We start from the raw sequence: 20,980 nt of genomic DNA, 5'->3' as shown, positions 1-20,980 counted from the left end.
GCTATGTTCACTACAAGTGTAGCTATAATTTGTCACTGTACATGCTCTTATAATATCATTAATTATATTCCCTATGCTGTGACTTTTATTCCCAGGACTTACCAATTCCATAACTGGAAGTCTGCATCTCCCATTCCCCTTCCCCCATTTTGTCCACCCCCCCCCTTTCCCCTCGCAGCCTTCAGTTTGTTCTATTTATAGGTCTGATTCTGTTTTTTAAGTTTATTTATTTATTTTGAGAGAGAGACAGAGACAGAGATACAGAGAGCAAGAGAATGCATGCATGAGCAGGGAAGGGGCAGAGAGAGATGAAGAGAGAGAATCCCAAGCAGGTTCTGTGCTGCTGTCAGCGTGGAGCCCAATGTGGGGTTTGGTCCCACAAACCATGAGGTCAAGACCTGAGCCTAAATCTAGAGTCAACCACTTAACCCACTGAGACACCCAGGTGTCCGAGGTCTGATAATGCTTTATGTTGGTTTGCTTATTTATTTGTTTTGTTATTTTAGATTCCACATGTGAGTGGAATCATATATCTGTTTTTCTCAGTCTGACTTATTTCATTTAGCATAATACCTTCTAGATCCACCCAAGTTGTCACAAATGGCAAGTTTTCATCCTTTTATGGTTGTATAATATTCCATTGTGTATATATACCATATCTTCTTTATCCCTTCATCTATTGATGGACACTTAGTTTGCTTCCACATCTTGGCTATTGTAAATGATGCTGCAATAAACATAGGGGTTCATGTATCTTTTTGAATTAGTTTTTATTTTCTTTGGGTAAATAACCCAATATTAGGATTGTGAGATCATATGGTGTTTCTATTTTTGATTTTTTGGGGGACCTTATACTGTTTTATAAAGTGGCTATACCAATTTACATTCCCAATAGTGCATAAGAGTTCTCTTTCTGTACACCCTCACCAACACTTGTTATTCCTTGTTTTCTTCTGTTTTTTGCTTTTGTTTTTGTTTTTTATCTTTTAAAATTATTTTAGCCATTCTGCCAGGTGTGAAGTGATATCTAATTGTGGTTTTGATTTGTATTTCCTTGATGATGCGTGATGTTGAGCATCTTTTCATGTGTCTGTTGGTCCTCTGCCCATTTTTTAATCAGATTGCTTTTGTTTTCTTTTGTGTGTGTGTGTGTGTGTGTGTGTGTGTGTGTGCATGTTGAGTGGTATAAATTCTTTATATATTTTGGATATTAATCTCTTATTAGACATATCATTTGCAAATACCTTTTTTCATCAATAGCTTACCTTTTTGTTTTGTTGACAGTTTCTATACCACTCAAAGCCCTCTATAGATTTAATGCAATCCCTATCAAAATACCAATAACATTTTTCACAGAACAACAAATCATCCTAAAATTTGTATGTATTCACAAAAGACCCTGACCAGCCAATGCAGCCTTGAGAAGGAAGAAAGCTAGAGGTATCACAATTCCAGATTTCAACATATACTGCAAAGCTGTGGTAAGCAAAACAGTATGGTACTGACACAAAAATAGACACAGAGATCACTGGAATAGAATAGAGAGCCCAGAAATAAACACATGCTTATATGGTCAATTAATCTATGACAAAACAGGCAAGAATATACAATGAGGTAAAGATATTCTCTTCAATAAATGGTGCTGGAAAACTGGACGGCTACATGCAAAAAAGAATGAAACTGGACCACTTTCTAACACAATACAGGAAAATAAACTCCAAATGGATTAAAGACTTACAGGGAAATCTGAAACCATAAAAATCCTAGAAGAGAACATAGGCAGTAATTTCTTTGACATCAGCCATAGCAACATAGTTTTCTAGATATGTCTCCTAAGGCAAAGGACACAAAAACAAAAATAAACTGTTGGGACTACATCAAATAAAAAGCTTTTGCACAGTGAAAGAAACATCATTTCATTTTGTTTTTGAATGCACAGCTAAAAATAGAATATTAGTTTATACCTGAGGATTTTTATAATGCTTTGGTTTGACAACCTAAACTAGTATTTGCAGCTTACTTTGTATATTCTGGCAGTGTAGTTGAAAGAATTAAGAATTGTTAATACTAGATGATGACAGAGCTAATACTTCAGGGTACAGAGTGTCTCATATATTTTTTAAAACACCCACTGTTATCCCTTGTTAACTTTGGGGCTTTTTTTATATGGGCAACTTTTAAAGTGAATCGATTACTGCACTGGCATTGCCTTTTTCTTTTTCTTTTTTTTTTTTTTTTGTATTGATGAGGCAAAGTCATAATGACTTCCAGCAAATACAAGAAACTCTTTGGCTTTCGTTCATGTTAAGCTTGTCTCTAACCTCTTACTTACAGACGGTTGAACTCTTGCTCCCCTGCAATATCACAACTCTCCTGCTGAATGAACACAGCATCTGACAGACGTCCCTGTAGGACAATGTATACATAACTCTAGAAAAATTAAATTTTTATGTCCTGATGCATATTTGGTGGCATGTGTATGATGAATTTGCTCTATTCCCATGCAAAGAAACACTACAACACATAATGCATGAGAAAAGGCAACTGGTTCAGATAAAAGGCCTTTGCAAGGAAGCTTCCCAGGGAGAGAGCTATCTCCCCTACTGGCCTTGTCAAACTGCATTTAAGGCTTCATGTATCTCTACAGTCTTTGAAAATGACATTTGAAAGGAAGTTGTTATACAAAAAGAGGGCATATGACTGTATTTTCATATGTAAACAGGATGGCTACTGGAGAGACAAAATACCCTGACTAAAATACTCCCTATGAGAAGGAAGCAGCTGGGTGATACTTTCACACATTCTTGGCAAACTAATAAATATAATGAGATTGTCTAGTTCCTCATGTCACTGGACAAAATGGGAAAGAAACAGATGAGGATAGGGATTCACATTCCCAGCTCAAGTCTGACATAAGTGATCTGAAAGTTGTGTGTACCCTGAAGAAGGCCCTTATCTCCTGTAATTTTAGGCATGGGCTCGGGAAAAATCAAAGCCAAAATCTCATCCTGTGACTTGATGAGTTACAATGTATATTAAACTCCCGGGCTTATAGGGTGCCTCTGTTAAAGTGAGAGCATGGTTTGAGAAGGAATGGGATCATGGAATGAGGAAAATGGGGAAGATATTGATGGGGGAAACTGAACCCCTAAATTCTGATGAGTCTTCTTTGCCAGTGGAAGAGCCCTCCCCAACCCCAGTGGGAGCAGCCTTTCCACCCCCATCTGAGATGATTACTCTGTATTCCCTGAGGGTTGTAATATGCTTCCTGAGGCAGTTGTCAGGCAAGAAAGACAATCCCAGTATTCCTCAGGACACAGCCTCACATCCCTCTTTACTTCTAGGTAACTAGACTCACATACCAGCAGGTCTGTAAATATGAGGTATAAAGTAGGGACCACGAGGCCGCGCACAATACTCCAAAAGAACTACTCGAGTTATATATTTTATAGAGACAGAAATCTGTGCAAGATGGGTGGGAATGGACATTAAGAGAGTAGGATAATGGTGGAAGGAGTGTAAAGTTGGAGCAAGTTGAATTTATTGACATAAGCTCAGTCAGCAAAGATTCTGCCTTTAATATTGCAGTTCAGGGAGTTACTTTGGTTGTTTGTCTGAAACATGAACCAAAAGGTGGCCCTAATAAGTGAATTGGAAATGCTGCACTAGACTTGGTTTAATGTAGAGGAAGACACTCAAAATCTTAGGGAGAAAGCCCAGGTTGTTTCCACATCTTGTCTCATGTGAATTAATTTGTTGAATCCAAGTTCAACCAATACTTTGAATATTCAAAAAAGGGAGCAAGACTGATTAAAAGAAAGCACCCATAAAGTATAACAGATCTAAGTACTGACACAATAATAGGATCCCAACCCTAAACTGTGTAATATCTGTTTTTCTCGGAGAAAGAATGTGCCTTCTGTTACACTTTGTTAAAGTATGTCCAGTAGAGCTTGAACTTCTTGATTCTCTGCACTTCTGCCTTTTCACCCTCTCTGGCACTCTTATTCATGGTCCAATATGTTTTATAGGGAAAACCCTCTGGCAAGAAGAGAGACAGTAACAGACAACCCCTGATCTATCTCTTTTGCTGCTTTTCTGTAGCCTAGAAGAAAATGAAGCATTGTTTCTGTGCAAATAGAAAACTATTACTTTATATTTGTAACTTTCAGGTACTGGCGAAGTGTAATTTTATTGTCGAATAGTTTGTGAATGTGATAAAATGCATGGTTTATTTATCACAACTAGGTTAAATTAATTTACAAATGTTATAATATATATAATACTTTTAACTAGACATCTTAATGAGAAAGTTACCTCTTTGAAACTATGAAATCCTTTCTACTTTCATTCAAATGGGCAATAAAATATTTATAACTTGTATTGATAAAATTACACTGATATATGGTGAGATAGAAATCAGAGTGGGTTCTGAAACTTTCCTTCCCATTATGGATGTATTCAAGAATAAAATATCCAAGTTTTAATTAATGACAAAGCATTCATTTTAAGATAGCATAACAATTACATAATAGTAGAATGAAATTGTGGTCATAAAGTATCTTATATTTCATAGGATACTCACAGTGTATTTAAAGAACATCAGTTTATACCAATGAACATTAGGTCAATTTGGGAAAATCTGTGTCATTCATTAATTTTCACCCTTCTCCTAACTTTTGACATTGTGTCAATATAGTCAGTCTTAGGCTTCCCAGGTAAGTTTTCAGGCTAAAGGTGATCACTAGAATTCTCTCATTCCTTCAGTTCTCTGGATCTTTGACATTGTTGTGACTTTAGCCATCAAAGCTGACTTCATGGATCTGACCCACTGATACTGTTTTGTTTTATGTTGTTTTGTATCTGTATGTGCTTGTTTGTTTTTCTTTAAGGAATAAAACAAACCATATATTACGGTGTAGAAGGCCAAATTTGCACTGATGTTTAAATTTTTTCCCAATTTCTTTTTTATTCTGGTAAAATATACATACCATAAAATGCAGTCTCTTAACCATTTCTGAGTGTATAGTTCAGTGGTGTTAAGTACATTCATATTATTGTGTAACCATCAACACCATCCATCTATAGAAACTTTTTATCCTGCCAACCTGAAATTCTAAACCCTTAACACTAATGCCCCATGCCCTTCTCCCAGCACCATTCTACTTTCTGTCCTGATTATTCTTTCATTTTATTTTTTTCATTTTTATGGTGGAAAGATCACTTAACATGATATTTATTTTCTTAACGATTAAGTGTACAATAGTGTATTGTCAACTGTATTCACGATGCTGTAAGCAGATCTCTAAGAACTTGTTCATCTTCCTTAACTAACAGTTTGTAGCCTTTGACTAATATTTTTCCATTTTCCCTCAACCCCCAACCACTGGAAACCACCATTCTAGTCTCTGTTTCTGAGTTTGACTCTTTTTTTTTTTTATTTCATATATACGTGAAGCTATGTAGTATTAGTCTTTCCTCTGTCTGGTTTATTTCACTTAAAATAATGTCCTTCATGTCCATCTATGCTGTAGAAAATAAAGCAGGTCTTTCTCTCTTTGTTTATGGCTGAATAATATCCCATTGTAAATATACACATTTTCTTTATCCATTCATCTGTTGATGGACATTTAGGTTGTTTTTACCTCTTCTTGGCTATTGTGAATAATGCTTCAAGGAACATGGGAGTGCTACAATCTCTTCGTGATCTGGCTTTCAATTGCTTTGGATAAATACCCAGAAGTTCTAGAATTGCTAGAATATATGATAGTTCTATATTTAATTTTTTGAGGAACGCCCATACTGTTTTCCACAGTCGCTGCAGTATTTTGCATTCCCACCAACATTGCACAAAGCTTGCAATTTCTCCAGTTCCTCACCAACACTTGTTGTCTTTTGTTTTATTGCTAATAGCCATTCTAATGGGTGTGAGGTGATCTCATTGTGGTTTTGATTTGCATTTCCCTGATGATTAGTGACATTCAGCATCTTTTCATATACTTGTTGCCCATTTGTATGTCTTTGCTGGAGAAAAGACTTTCATGATTAATGCATGACTGAACTATAAATGGTCGGGAATGTTCTCTGTAGGAATATAGCAACAGCCAGCCCATTCTCTCATTAGTATGCTGTTCCAGCAGGAGATACACACCTCTGTTAAATCTCCAAGTGACACATACTTTCTGAAGATTGTGTAAAAGAAGACATAACCTTCCCTGTACTCCTTCTAGTTCTCTGTTGAAATCCCTGTAATAAAAGGCAGATTAACAAGAGAAAAACAATTATTAACAATTATATATACAATTGTATATGTTATACAATATATATTATAATTGTATAACAATTATACAATTATTAACGTGTATACTTTAGGTAAATATCCTGGGGAAAATGAGTAATGCTCAGAAGTAGCTGGGAACTCTGGCTTAGATACCATCTTCAGCTAAAGACCAAAGAAAGAAAGGGGTGACAGAGGCCAGTTATGGGACAATTCCCAGGGAAAGCATGGCCAAGAAGACTAAGTGTTGCTATGAAGATTCAAATGAGTGCCCCTTTCTCTGATAAGAGTCTAAAGTTATCTCCTGGGATTAACATTTGTTCTTTCTGGCAGAGTTGGGATGAGGGACACCCTTATAAATTTATGTGCCACTTTTAGACAAATAGGGGAAGGCAAAGAGCTTTTTTTGTATTGGCTTCTTCTCAATTACCTTCAGCTCAAAATCATCCTTATGCCAGCGTGGCATATTTTGGGGTGGCATATCTTGCTACCCTTCAGTTGAAGTCATTAGTTTTGTTTGCTAAAAACATCTACCACAAATCACTCATCACAATAGGTACTTAATAACTGATTGTAGATTAAATTTCTTCAGTATCATTTTTGATGTGGTTTAGCAATAATAAATAGTGATACTGTTTAGACAAGTTGCATTATTGCACACATATCTGCGTGGGCCAAGACTCGAAACAAAACCAGTTAGAACATGGTTTTGACTTTGTGACATCCAAAATGCAAAGGCAACAGAATTTTAAAATTCAGATGAAGGAAATAGGATATGTGATCATTCAAAATACAGCTAGAACTTGGAAAATGGTAAGCAATGTATGAAGAGAATTAACAAAGGTCACTGATGGTGGGTCTGGACATTTTCATGCTTTTATGAAATGGCTAATCCTTTAAATGTTCTACCTAGTATCCAAATCTACCTTCCCATAAAAAGGCAAATGTTGAGATTTTAATCGTTGGTCTTTTGAGAAACATTATAAAATGATACCACTGTGTCTTTCTTGAATCACAAATTGAGGCAGAGGAAATGTGGGGAAATGGTTTCTGAAACCCTATAGAAACTAATTTAGTCAAGTGTCTTAAATTCTCTGAATCTTAAAATTTATCCATAAAATGGAAATTATACTTCTGGACCATGATTATTGTAAGGATTATTCCAAATGTGTGAAAATTTTTCATGAGCTATAAAAACTTACAGTCTTATACATTGTAAATGTATACAATAAATGCATGCAAGACACAATGGTGATAATGATGACAAAGGTAAGACTAAATGAGACATTTATATAACTACATATGTCATAAATCAGTGCTCAAAAATTATATCAGAAGTGGGGCACCTGGGTGGCTCAGTCGGTTGAGCATCTGACTTTGGCTCAGGTCATGACCTCATGGTTTGTGAGTTTGAGCCCCACGTTGGGCTTTGTGCTGACAGCTCAGAGCCTGGGGCCTGCTTTGGATTCTGTGTCTCCCTCTCTCTCTGCCCCTCCCTTGCTCATGCTCTATCTCTCTAAAAAATAAGTAGACATTAAAAAAATAAAAAAATTATATCAGAGGAGACTTAGGTTGGATGTGGGTTAATTTTGCCTTCTTTCCATCAATCTTGCATTGCTGGAAAAGTGAATTTAGTGAATTTTATGATGCAGCTTGAATAAGTATAAAAAGATTTGTTAATTACTATTCTTTAGTAACAGCTTTATTTAAAACATATTAAAGTAAGTATTTTGAAAGGGAAGAGGAGTAATTTTGCCACATGGGCATTAGGAAAGAAGGTAGGCTTTGAACCCAGCTGACCTGGAATTGAGACTCCATTCTGCCGCTTCATAGTTAGGTTTCCTAGGGCTGGCTCTTTGAAATTTGTCTTCCTAAAATTCAGTTTCCTCATCTGTTGTGAAATATTTTTTTTTAATTTTTTTTTCAACGTTTATTTATTTTTGGGACAGAGAGAGACAGAGCATGAACGGGGGAGGGGCAGAGAGAGAGGGAGACACAGAATCAGAAACAGGCTCCAGGCTCTGAGCCATCAGCCCAGAGCCTGACGCGGGGCTCGAACTCCCGGACCGCGAGATCATGACCTGGCTGAAGTCAGACGCTTAACCGACTGCGCCACCCAGGCGCCCCATGAAATATTTTTTTAAAGGGGAAATTTTATTATCTCATGGTATGAGCATGTTATAAAAAAAATTCCCGTTTATTCCTTCATCCACAAATATTGAGTCTCTACTGAGTCCCAGACACTAGTGCTCAAACAATATGTATATTTTTCTAAAACAATATTGGTAGGAAGCGCAGGATATTGATTTCATGTCTTTCTGGTGTGATTCTACATTTATAGCAAACCTATAAGCCAGAACGGTCTTTACTTAACACAAGAAACATAGCCATACATTTCCTTAAAACATGAACAATGTTACAGATTTTAGAATATTTTCCCAAGTAGGAGCTATATAGATCAGTTGGGTTCATGGCAATTTGTGTGTATTAGCTTCCTCGTTTAACCAAGAAAACTGTACAATCTCAAGCTTCTCCAAAATCATTATTTTTTGAACTTGCGTTGAACTTGTGTATGTAGTCCTTAGAAACCCCAAGGTGAGTAGTAGGAGGGTGAATTTTGATGTCTGACATCTAGAGAGTTATCTTTTCTCTCTTCCTACTTGAATTTTAGACTCAATTACAATTTTCACTTTTGGATATGCTCTCACAATTTCAGATATACTTTCAGCATTTTGATGGAAGGAAATTATGGCTATCTGGCTAAGAGTATCTACCTGGATAAAACAGAAGAAACCAAAGAGAATTATTTTAAAACAACTATGTGGCCTTTCAAGACTATTCTGCCATATGGTAGATGTCAGTGTGTATGTGGTAAGGTGATGAAGGAGAGAGATTTCAAATGTTTTCCTGATTTTCTAAGCAGAGGTTTACTTTGATTCTAGTTGTATCTTTGAGCTTCTGCAGTAGAAATACCCCTTCACTAGCTGACATGATTGTGCTAGTGTTGCCATCATATTGTGTCTTTAATGAATATCTATATGAGAATCCAACTGCATTGGTGAGAATAAAATTTTAAAAAGAGAAAAATGGGAAAATTTCCCTGTATGGATAATAACAGCTTTTAGAATCAAATGAGTTTAATTCATGGGCTTATTCCCCAAAGTGCTAACCACTCTGCACAGATTTGACTCTTTAGGTTTACCTTCCCTAAGCGCTTAGTTGCAAAAAGTATTCACTATCCCTCTCCACACAGATTTCCTATGGTCGATTAGGTTTCTACTTAAATTACTGCCCCATTCTAGTCTTGCATCCTGAGATGATTACAGGCCACTTTGATGGGGGACTTAGGAATTCCACAACTTTTCAGTAATACATTTAGAGACAGTTTGAGTTACTCCCAGCAGATGGCTAATTACATCTATTGTGTGGTGATGTAGTTCTCAGAGGCAATCTTATCACCCAGTTCTCGTGTGGAGAGAGGACAGCTCACTGTTTCCATGATGGTACACTAAATTTGGAAGGAGCATTAGAGATAATCTCCAACTCCCTCATTATGAAGATGAAAGAACTTACTTTGATAAAGTAAGTGGGTAAATCACTTACGAAAAGAATTTAACAAACTCTAATTGTGGGACTAAATATGCAAAACAGCATGCCTGTATTTGCACTGAGTGGGAGGGGCACATTTAAGTAGCTTAGAATGAGGTTAAAGAAAGAATGTAGCTGGTAACTCTATTTGTCAAGGTAAAATGGATATGCAATACATACTGTAATAGACACATTTAAAAGACCACTGGAACTTAGGGGTATTTATTCCCACAGTGGGGAAATTGGGGGCTGTTTGGCAAAGGAAGTAACATTGATCTGGATATTGAAGAGCAAGTAAGATTTTGACAAGCAAAGATTAGGAAGATGTGGTGATATTTTAGGGAGCAATCATGTTAGCCAAGGCATACAGGGCTTTTCTAATGGAAGCAAAAATCATGTAGAGTTAAGTATAATGAAAGAAATGGCACTAAAAGCCAGTTGAGCTGAAGGAAATCAAGCTCCACACTAAAGAATTTGGTTTTATTCTATAGGAAGTTGGAAGTCATTGAAAATATTATCAAAGTAAAGAAGTAACTTGATCAGAGCTTTACTTTAGAAGGATAACTCAGCTGCAAAAACACTGTCATTACACACATACAAAAAAAGGATGAGGATTATGCAGGCTGAAGTCTGAAACTGTCTACTGCAAATGAGATAGCTTTGAAACTTTGTTTTTGCCATAAAATGTCTCTTGATATTTTGCAATGTATATCAAATATACCTGTGATATTTAATGTTTAAGTGATTTTTCAAGTGTTTTACATACCCAATTGCTTAAAATCACCTTCCTCTCATAGCTCAAGGAAAGGCACATATTTGTCTTGTGATTCCATTGATTTCTTGGTTAAAACCGTTCAGACTTCCTAGCTAAGTTTTACAATAAGAAGCTAAAGACATTAAAAATTTGAATAGTAATGGCATTAATAGATAACAGTAATAAACAGCAGAGTAACAGTGATCATGTAATGTGTCTTTAAGCCAGCAGAGATATATGCTTTACGTGCAGGATCTAAATAATCTAAACAAATGTGTGATACAGATGTTGTTATTGTCCTTATTGTACAGATGAGTATCCTAGGGCTTGGAGACTAGTGAAATACCCCATGGTCACAGAGATAGTAAAAATGTATATAGGAATTTAACACAACTTGTTTTTATTATGATTATAATGGAAACACTAAATTAGGGATTTTTTTCAAAACACAGGAAAGCTAAAAGAAAGACAATAACAGTCAACTAAAATCCTCTAACCAAGTGATAATCATTTATACTATTGGGTCATAGTGTATTTATAGACACACTCGCAAGCATGGAGAAATCTGAAATTGCATGTTATATACAAATGCATCTTTTTTGTAATTTAAAATATTTACCCTCTCTTTCCTCCAATAAAATTAACGTTTGTTTTCTTTGTGGGGCAAAATATGTGAAAAAAATTTCATGAAAAAGATTATTTTCTTCTGCCTAGCCCCAGTGAGGCAATGAAGAGCTTAGGGTCCTCATAAGCAATGTTTACTCTTACACTGAAGGTAGGAAAGAGAAAGGTAGGTGATAAGCAGAGCCACCTGCCTTCCGAAAGAGTGATCTCTGAGACACCTTCCAAGGACACAGCAAGCCATTTGGGAGGATATGATATGGAAGCAACCAGCTCCACCCAGATTTTATGCCCACACTCTGTTTATTCCACAGGATGCTGCTATGGAAAAGGAAAATCCCAGTATCATTCCCAAGATTTCCACCTCCCTCATTGTTAATATTTAATCAATCACCAAATTAAGGCCTTTTTGTCCCCTAAATATTTCTCAAATTATTTATTTCCTTCCATATGTAAACAGCAGATTATCTCACAGCTGTGTAATAATGTGGTAGCTTCCTAAATAAGATAGGCACATGCAGTTTGCCACTTCCCCCAGCCCATTCTGTGCATCATAGTCAAAGTGATTTTTTTTTGTCACGTAAATATGACCATATAAATTATCTGATTAAAACTCTACGAGTGTTTTGTTTTTGCTGTAATGCATAGAAATTATTTTTACCAACACTAGAGTAACAACAGAGAGAAAGAAAGGGAGACAAGGAAAAAGAGAGGGGTGGAGAGGCAGAGAGGAAGAAAGGAGAGAAAAAGAAGGGGAAGGATGGAAGAGCTTCTGGATGGCTCAGTTGGTTAAGCATCAGACTCTTGATTTTGGCTAGATCATGATCCCAGGTCGTGAGACTGAGCCCCACTTCGGGCTCCATGGAGCCTGCTTAAGATTTTTCTTTCTCTCTCCCTCTGCCCCTCTCCCCTGCGCTCTCTCTCTCTCTCTCTCTCAAAGTAAAATAGAAATAAAAGTAAAAAAAATAAGGGGATGGGGCACCTGGATGGCTCAGTCAGTTAAGCATCTGACTTTGGCTCAGGTCATGACCTCATGGTTCATGGGCTCGAGCCCCATGTCAGGCTTTGTGCTGACAGTTCAGTCTGGAGCCTGCTTTAGATTCTGTGTCTCCCTCTCACTCTGTCCCTCGCCTGCTTGCATTCTGTCTCCCTCTCTCTCTCTCTCTCTCTCTCTCTCTCTCTCTCTCAAAAATAAATAAACACTAAAAAAAACACTAAAAAAATTAGAATAATGAGATAATGAGTAAAGACCATAATTTAAACATTACACTACTGTTGAACATTCAGTTTCTGTGAAATTCATTATTACTACAAATACTAGAAAATAAAACAGCAATAAATGCTTTTTAAAATTTTTTTTAACATTCATTTATTTTTGAGAGAGAGAGAGAGCAAGCTTGAGTAGGGAAGGGTCAGAGAGAGAGAGAGGGAGACAGAATCCGAAGCAGGCTCCAGGCTCTAGCTGTCAGCACAGAGCCCAACACGGGGCTCGAACCCATGATCATGAGATCATGACCTGAGCTGAAGTCGGATACCCAACCGACTGAGTCATCCAGACACCCATAAACACTTTTTTTTTTTAAGAAAAAATTGTTTGACTATTTCCTAGAAGTAAAATTTCTGGGTGAAATTTTAAAAATATTTTTAAAAATAATTCCTGTTACACATTATTATGCTGCTAAAAATATTAATTACTACCTTTCCCTTTTTCATTTGTTAGACTTAATATTACTAATTTCTATATTATATGGACAGAATTTACAAAAATATTTTCTTAATAGTGGTGACAGAAATCATCCTTTTATTTATGAGAATGTGTCCCTGCTTTACTATTACATGCAACACTGGCTATTAGATTGTCCATGTTTTTTATTATTAAATCAGTAACATATGTTCATCATACAAAATATGACAATTCTAAAAAGTACAACCAAAGTAGGAGTCTCCATTTACTGAGATATTTTTATAGTTTTTGATAAATGTTTGCAATTTTCATCATGAGGATTTATAAAGTTCTTTTGAGGAATATTCCTTTTTAGTTTGTGCTATTTTGTTGTCTTATTGTTGCTGCTTTTGTCCATGGTCCAGCAAATGGTGGAGTAATTACCTAATTGAAATAATGAATACATCTATATGCACTGCCTCTAGGAGAAGGGAGGGTCAGACGCCAGACTAGATTGAGGAATTCAGGAAATTCTTCATAAATAACTATGATAACTGACTATAAAATAAGCATTAAGTAACTCTGTATTCTATCATTTGTTGAATATTTCTTCAACCCAGTTTCATTAGTACATCTCTCTTATGGCTCTGTGGAGCATAAGTCTGTATGTTTTAAGAATGTCTTTATTTACCTCTACACCTTCTCTGAAGCCTATTCATCTACAACAAGGATTGGTAGACTACACTTAGGTCAATTCTGACCTATCATCTGTTTTTGTAAAGAAGTTTTTATTGGAACTCAGCCATATTCATCCAATTATGTATTATCTGTGGCTGCTTTTGCACAACAACTGTGGAACTGAGTGATTGCAAAAGAGATTTTATGGCCTGAAAAGCCTACAATATACACTATCTGCCCCTTTACAGAAAAAAAAAATATTTGCCAACCCTGAACTAGAACAGTATTCTCAAACTTTCCTCTCTTCACACTCTTAAAAATAATTGAGGATACTAATGTACTCTTGTTTATATGTTATGTCTACTTATATTCACATATTAGAAATCAAATTTGAAAATAAATATTTATTAATTTAAAATAACAATAATAAAAACATGTTAGGATAAATTACAATTTCTGTGAAAAATAACTATATTTTCCAAGACAAAGTAATGTAGTGAAATGAATGTGTTTTACATTTTTGGGGATCTTATTAATGCCTGGCAAATAGAGGACAATGTTCTCATATCTACTTGTACATTCAATTTGTTATGATTTGAAGTTTTGTCTGAAGGAGATGAAGAGTGCATTCTCACACAGATATGTACTTGGAAAAAAGAAGAATGTTTACAATAGGCTTTCAGATAACTAACGATACTCACCAATTGTAGCTTCTTTAAGGTTAATTGTGTTGAAAAATCTGAAACCATGTCAATCAACTTTTCTTGTATGCTGTTACCTTCAAATCCATTGCTCTTTCTTGCATGTTGAAAGGATTATTTACTCATGTATAATTTTGTAACATCTTTTCAGTATACAGAGTCGAAAATCCATAGTTGTTAAGACGACCAACCTCTCAGAAAGCCTATAAGGATTGGAAAGTTGGTTAACTCACAGTAGAGGATATGATTTCCAGTATTCTGGCTTTTGCTTGAAAGTGCAAAATTTATTAATGCCACCAAATACTATCAGAAGTTTTTGTTTCTTTGTTTTGTTTTGTTGTTGATTTGTTTTGTTTTTGTGAGAGACTGACTTCATTCATTTTGGAAAAAATACCTGCCAGTTAGTCAATTCATCATAACCATAGTTTATCTATCAGTTATTCTTTCAAGTAAAAGTGTTGCTCCATTCATCTAGTCTAGGTGATAACCAAAACTTTCATGCAAGTGTTTTCCTTCGAGTCAACCATTATGTTTTGGTATGCAGCACAAGTCCTTTATGTGTGTACTTGGCATTTTGTCACACAGAATATTAAAAAGACACCCAGGGGTCTCTGAGCCATACTTTGACACGTGGTGATCTAGAGTTTCTTATTTTTTTGCTCCATGTCATTTTTATCACTGTCCAATCCTAATGATGGATGACTTTGGATCCTTACTAAATTCACATAGATAATAGAGTCATCACACACACTAGCTTTCACTGGAGTATTTCTCTCAATCTTAGTGTGCTGGACCCCCAACCTTCATCCCCAACCTGGAAATCCCACCTTTAACTCTATATGCCTCATAGGCCTTTTGGAGGAGTTCTGTGGTCAATTGTTTAGAAGTCAAGAGAGAGGGAAACTAAATAACTTTGGAGTTGACACTGTTTAGAGCTTTGTTGTCTCCTTGGTAAATTAGAGGTGTAATTCTGCTGTGCTTTCAGAGAATACTACAACAGCAGCATAGATCACGTTTCACATCAAGTCTGTACCAGAGCTTTATTATATAGCTAGCAGCCATAATGATACCTTAAATGATGTATTTTTTCCAGATCAGAAACCTGAGATGCAGAGAAGCTCAGTGATTTTCTAAGGTCACACAGTTTATAAGTTTAAAAATCAAGGTTTAAATCCAGACCTATTTCTGGAACTTGTAGTCTTTCAATTTTTTGGCTACTACTTCACAAGTGAAAACTTTCTAAAAAATGTATCTGGGGGCATCTGGGAGCACTCACTCAGTTGAGTGTCCAATTCTTGATTTTGGCTCAGGTCATGATCTCATGTTTTGTGGGATCGAGCCCTGCGTTGGGCTCTGTGCTGACAGTGCAGAACCTGCTTGGGATTCTCTCTCTTCCAATCTCTCTACCTCTCCTCTTATTCTCTCTCTCAAAATAAATAAATAAATTTAAAAGAAAGAAAAAAATGTTTCTGCAAATGTAATGTGTAAATGAACGCAGGCTATCACACAGTGAAAATTAGGAGCATGTCCCTTGTAATATTGTTGATTCATTTATCTTTTATCATATCAGCAATTTTGAGTATTCTCTCATCTTTGCTCTCATATTAATTTATATATCTCAAAATACATCTCTTATTCTATTCCTCTCAGTCACAATACATAGTACCCAAATTCTGTAGAGACAAATGGTTTTTACCATATTCTTCTAACATTTTAAGACAACCACCCAAAAGATATCATCAGTTGTTTTTTTTCAGAATTATTTTGGATTTACCCCCACAACTCAAAGTCATAAAGAGTGACTTTAGTTATATATAAGTTGCAATATTATTTATCAATATAACCTATTTTATTCCAAAACAATATGGTTGCTTAAAAATTATAAATTAAAATTAAACTATTTGAGATCCTTTTAAAATAAGTTAGGTAGATTCTTTTCCCAAAGAAAAATGTCACTTTTCTCTCCATAAACAACCTGTACATTTCCATGTACCGTACTACCACACTGATAATAAGAAACAGAGAAAACTACTGATTAGCTTTCTCTAGTGCATCTTGTTGAGGACTCATGGGAAACAATACCTCAATAATCACAGTCCATTTCCTTTTGCTAAAAAAGATCATGATGTTACTGTGTAAAGAGCTCCAGGTATTAGTTATTCCTTGGGAGAAAGTTAGACATTGTAGAAACTGTGTTAAGTATCTGAGATCAATAGGGAATAATTTGAAGCAACTTTTTTCCCTCGCAAATAACCTACTTTTATATCCCATTAGAAGTTTAGATTTTGGAAAGGTGATGGCAGAGATGAAAATAATCTAGGAGACTTTCAGATATGTAATTAAATCTTTGAGCTCAGGGACATCCCATAATCTATAATTGCTATATTAGGCTGCAAATAATGAGATCTAACTTTTTCCAGAAAATATGCTGCAATGAGTTTTTAAAGTCAATGATCTAACTTAATCATTCCATCAATATTAAAGCATTTAATAACTTTTTATATCATATACAAAGAATGTATACACATATTTACCATATGTTTAAAATATAAAACTAAGTAAAATATTTAAGATATATTAATTATATTTAATTTATAATATAAGTTCAGATTTATTATATTGACTATGTAACTCTTTATTATAAACAGCTTTATTATAATGACTCTTTATTACAACTATTCTAGATGAGGAAACAGAAACTCTGAAAGTTTAAATAACCTGCTTTCTTAACCAGTGTTCATATTGTTCATAACAAAATGCATCTTAACATTATCAATTATGACTTTAAGAAGTTATGTCTAAGAAACTCAGTACTGAAGTTATTTTCATGTATCAATTGGTTTGTCATTATATAAGAATAGACATATAGCTTGATAAGAAATTTTTAGAAAAACAAACAAACAAACAAGGAGTTATGGCTCCTGACCTAGACATAATTTATGTATATCACAACATTTTTTTTATCCTGACACTCAGTGAAATCTGTGAACTAGAGATCCATTATCCATCAGAAGAAATGACATCCATGTCTGTTAAAATCTATTTTAACGGAACATGTTATATTAAATTAGATATAACCAATAGAATTTCTTAACTTTTAACTCTTGACTTTCCACTTAGAGAATATTAAAGAAAATAATGCAAGCAATGCTTACAAATTTGTGCCAATAATGTATTCAAAAGGTCACATCAGAAGTGGAAAAGCCGAATATCAGTAATAACATTTGGAAGTGTCAGTGTCTATGAAACATCTGAACTCTCTTTCTTATATTTAAAAAAAAGTCAGGCAGAACATCTTCAGCAAACTTGATAAAAAATCTCACTGATAGTTGAGTAGACATACCTAAATGGTGATCTTATGATGGGAGGAGAGACAGGTGGGAGAAAAGATGGCAGATACTCATGCATAGGCTTTGGCCCATCCTTGCACAGGTTAAACTCTAATTTGCTCTGTACCTATTTAACTCCCACTTTGCTTTCAGACTAAGCTCACTTATTACTTCTTTAAGGAAGTTTTTTTCTTTTGACTCCTTGTTCAGATACCTTTACACTGATATTGGAATATTCACTTATCCTTCAACACCTTTACTCAGTTGTAATTGTATTTGCATTTTTCTAAGTATGTAATTAATGGTTGTCTTCTCTACCAAATAGTAAATTTCAGGAGGACAAAGACCTGGCATTTTTACTGTTGTTGTTCTTTTGATATCATTCTAACCCCAGGACAGTGCCTGGCACAGAGAACCATACAATAAATGACTAGTCAATGAATGGCAAGATCTACTTTCTTATATAGAACTGTATTTCTGAAAGATTACTTGTTACTATGCCAAAACAACACAAAATTTTCTGTCAATTGAGCAGAGAGCTGGGATGGATTGGAGTGAGAAGTGGAGAGGGAATAAAAACAATTGAGTCTAAAGATCGGTTTATGACACATTAGGATGCTATGCTTTGAATTTTTCCTTTCCTTTTGTTTTTTCCCCCTCTTTTCTAATGTGTATAGGCAGCTATGGAAAGAACAGCCTTTTTCATCTCTGAATTCTCCAAAAATTCTAAACATAAAAGCGCCCTGAACATTTTCAAAAGCCCTAGTAAAATTTGGAAAAAGTCGGCTGGCACAAGAATTAGCCATTGAGCATATGTTGCTGTGGTAAATAGTGGTAGAATCAGGTTTTTGATTGAATGTACATTTTTCAAACTCCCTATAAAACTGTTAAAGCCTTTTTAGTTTGTGTGTTTTAAATTACAAAACCTGCCAGAAAGTTTTACTTTCATAGTTTGCTGTGCTTAGGAAATGGCTTAAATAATTCATTATTTTGGAAAATAATATGTATTTTCAACACATTGAGAAATCACACACATATACACACACAAATATGATTTATATATTATAATTAGCCTTAACAGATTTCAACCCTGAATTGTCAATAATCTTTTTTGTAAGATAAAATATCGATTTGTATGGAATACACTAAAATGGAGAAAGAGTATATGAAAATTATTCACCAAGTCAGCAATTAATTTATACTGATATATATATATATATATATATATATATATATATATAATGCTAAAATTTCCACATCTGGGTCACTCTTGTTGAAAATGTGCAAGAGGAAATGAAGCATACAGAACACATGCTAGAAGAAAATGCTTCTCCAACAGAAAAGACGTGTCTGCTTGTTAAAAGACAATTTAAAAAAAATAGGATCAGCAGTTGCCACCTTACACAAGTCAGATATGATATTTATAGCTGGATATTCAGCTGTAGATTTCCATAAAAGTTTTAAATATGCATTGAAAAAATGAGGGATCATCTTCAACCTGAACTCTATCCATCAGTAATTTACAATCCATTTTACTCTTATTCATATTTAAATATGGCTGCGGAAATTTTAAGTATATTCAGTGTTTCTCATTATACTTAGAAGTTTTAGGGTTTTTTTGTGGTTTTTTTTCACTATTTAAATATGTGGGCGGCTGAAATAGTCTTTCCTGAGAGGTTATAGGTGGGTTTCTAGGACCATCATTTATCAACATGGGTTACTATATGCAATAAGTGAAGAGTATTCATGATAACAGGACATTTCTAACGTTGTTTTCCTGTGAGATTTTTTTAAATTTATTGATGTAAAATTTCTCTTCAAAAATTTGCTTTCATCTTGGTCATATTAAAATATCAAATATTCACTTGACTGGGATATATCAGAATATATACAATACTAAAGAAATGCTACCATGGAGTAAAACTCTCTTTTGGAATATCAAATTTTTATCAATATTAATATAAATAAATCCTCAAATTGTAAAGCATGTTATGGCTTCCAAATATTTTTTTATATATTCCACTTCAGTCCAACCATAAAACAGGGGACAGTCCACAGTGGAACATGCAAAGATCAAAGGATGGGTTTCTTGGGCTCAGTAACTACTAACACTGTCACATTTGATTAGCTCAGTTTACCTTCTGTTTTGTGGTTACTTCACCTGAAAAATGAAGATCATGGTTTACATGATTATAAGGTCTCTACTAACTCTGAAATTATTTAAGTCTCCGAGGAGCAAAAATGAGGCTCTCAGAAGATAAGTGATTCAGCACATAAGCTAGTAAGTTGTAGAACCTGGAATATACCCAAGTTATCTGACTGATTTTCTAGTAAACATTTTGACAGTAAAAATTACCAGATGTTCATCTGTAATGACAATAGAAAGATACGAATATGTTTAATTTTGTATTTCCTTGTGTTTCTTTCATATGAATACTAAGAACGTTATCCTTGCCTAAATTAAAAGCAAATCATACTGAATCTAATATGTACTTCCATGTGTCAGAGAAAATAAGCAAAATAACAATATCTAACATTTGTATGACACAATTATAATTTATAAGAACCTTTATCAAATATATGTTCGTGAGCACAAAATTTCAATAACTGGGTGGCTGTGATAGTAAAGAATAAAGAACCGTACAAGAGATAATATTCTTTCACATAAATGTTTTGATTAACCCAGTGCATTAGGATGGTCTGACTCAGCCCTTAGAACTTTAAAATGTGCAATTTATGTAATTATGTGAACTTTTCACTTATAACATTTCATTATTTACTGTCTTGATCAGTTATGATCTATGGCAAAGGGAAATAGGAAATAGCACAGGTAAATAACAATGTGTATTATAACTCACAAATATAATTTCAGACCAGAGATTCTCAATCAAACAATCCACTTAAAAGAGAAATTAACAAATAACGATTTTGGACTCTTAAAATACTAGATACATTAATAAACTATTAAAAATCTAGTGACCTGATTCTTAAATGTTATTACCTTTTTGTGTCTCCCCCAATACTACTATAATGAATTTTTTTTCTCTATCTGTAAAAATGTCTAGAATTAGTGAGGAAATTAATAGACAAATACACACCACTTGTCTAATAGAAGACATGGCCTGGCATACACAGTAGAATTCATGAAAGGTTTCCAATGAAAAATAAGCAAGAGAGCAGAAGCTGACATGAAAATAATATGCAATAAGATAGAAAAAAAGGTCAGTAAGAGAGCAAGGCTTCAATAAAATATAATAAAAATAATAGTTTAAATCCACATTAAAAACAAGAAAGAACAGAATTTATGTTTTGTGGCATTAGCTAATCATATCATAATATTTTTTTAACATGCTGTCTTGATTCAGTTTT

At 34.6% G+C, this 20,980-nt stretch overlaps 1 long non-coding RNA gene across 3 annotated transcripts in view; it reads right to left on the bottom strand.

Moving 5' to 3' along the window:
* Positions 1-20,980, bottom strand: part of LOC125174581 (uncharacterized) — a 90,711-nt gene that overhangs the window by 25,059 nt on the left and 44,672 nt on the right. For all 3 annotated transcript variants that reach the window (XR_007155457.1, XR_007155459.1, XR_007155456.1), the window contains 2 exons: positions 14,283-14,485; positions 6,152-6,246 (listed from right to left, as the gene is read on the bottom strand). This is a non-coding gene — a long non-coding RNA (uncharacterized LOC125174581). The remainder of the gene's footprint in view (positions 1-6,151; positions 6,247-14,282; positions 14,486-20,980) is intronic.

The sequence above is a fragment of the Prionailurus viverrinus genome, chromosome A1 (genome assembly GCF_022837055.1).
Source record: "Prionailurus viverrinus isolate Anna chromosome A1, UM_Priviv_1.0, whole genome shotgun sequence".
NCBI lineage: Eukaryota > Metazoa > Chordata > Mammalia > Carnivora > Felidae > Prionailurus > Prionailurus viverrinus.
The sequence above is the reverse complement of the archived record's forward strand: the minus strand, read 5'-3'. Positions and strand labels throughout refer to the sequence as shown.